This window comes from Mustela nigripes, chromosome 9 (genome assembly GCF_022355385.1).
Source record: "Mustela nigripes isolate SB6536 chromosome 9, MUSNIG.SB6536, whole genome shotgun sequence".
Taxonomy (NCBI): domain Eukaryota; kingdom Metazoa; phylum Chordata; class Mammalia; order Carnivora; family Mustelidae; genus Mustela; species Mustela nigripes.
The window spans coordinates 20,793,997-20,795,294 of record NC_081565.1 but is presented as its reverse complement, the minus strand read 5'-3'; the positions used below and the strand labels follow the sequence as shown (position 1 = coordinate 20,795,294).

General features: G+C 39.9%; 1 pseudogene; it reads right to left on the bottom strand.

Moving 5' to 3' along the window:
- Window positions 1-1,233: 1,233 nt before the first annotated feature.
- On the bottom strand, window positions 1,234-1,298 carry LOC132025294 (U4 spliceosomal RNA; annotated as a pseudogene).

The following is a 1,298-nucleotide window of genomic DNA, read 5'->3' as shown; positions in this document are numbered from 1 at the left end:
TCCATGGTCCATCCATGTCCCTAGTGTTTATTTCTTCAAGTTTCAGATTACTGTTGGACCTTTAATAACTATCTCATTTACCTTATTAAAATGGCACTGAGTTGCTATTTAGAGGAAATGCTTATTAAATCTCACTTCCTTAATTTGGGTACAATGTGGAAGGTATTCTTCATAGTCTGTGGTAGGATTACAGCAGTTCCCTAGTTTCATTAAACGTGAAATTTTCCTCTCTGGTTTTGGTTCATTTCTGTTCACTTTCCTACAGTTCCCTCTCCCCTGGAAGTTATGTAACCATTAATGATTTTCATTTCACCAGCTCTTAACATGATTGTCCCTTACTTTATCTGTCCCTAACTGGTCAACTCACATGTGATTCACCTCAGCATTTTCAAAGAAGGAGGGAGGTGGAAAGAAATAGCAGTGAGTAGGGTAGCAGAGGAAAAGGGGCAGCTCCCCTTTTTTTCTTCTTCTCCATAACCTGTTATTTACAACTCTTCTTCTCTGAACTGAAGTTAGTCTACTATACTGAGTTGATTTACCTTCCCTGCTTTCATATTCCATTTGTTTATAGATATGTGAAGTTGATACACATTACAGATGCCTATAATATTGTAAAAGTTTTTTTAAAAGATTTCATTTATTTATTTGACACAGAGAGAGAGAGAGCACAAGTGGGAAGAGCAGCAGGCAGAGGGAGAGGGAGAAGCAGGCTCTTCGCTGAGAAAAGAGCCTGATGCGGGGGCTCAATCCCAGGACCCTGGAATTATGACCTGAGCCCAAGGCAGCCACTTAACCAACTGAGCCACCCAGGTGCCCCAATATTGTAAAAGCTCTTACATGGGACAAATAGTCCCTCCTTAGGCATCTGAGGACATACACCAATAGGAATTATAAATTTTATTTAGCAACTAGAACAAGCCCTTTACTCTGGCCACTAATTCAAACCCTCTCTAAATTTTTTTGACATAACTGTTTAATGAAGAGCCAGATAGATTGTTTAGAGTATATTTTCTTTTTCTTCATTTGCCTTTTCTTGGAATATTAGCCTGTGCAAAAAGCAGATCATAGTCTATAAGGTCAGTAGAAAGGTTCCTGGGACACCAGACAACCGAATAGAGCTGTTGTTCTCCCTCCCCAATATATTTTAACTGCAGATAATCCCACAGGGTGCACAAGGCAAATGTTCAACCTTGAACAGGCAAACAAGCAAAAGGTCAGTAGCAGAAAAACAAAACAATTAGCAATAATCGCGCCTCGGATAAACCTCATTGGCTACGATACTGCCACTGCGCAAAGCT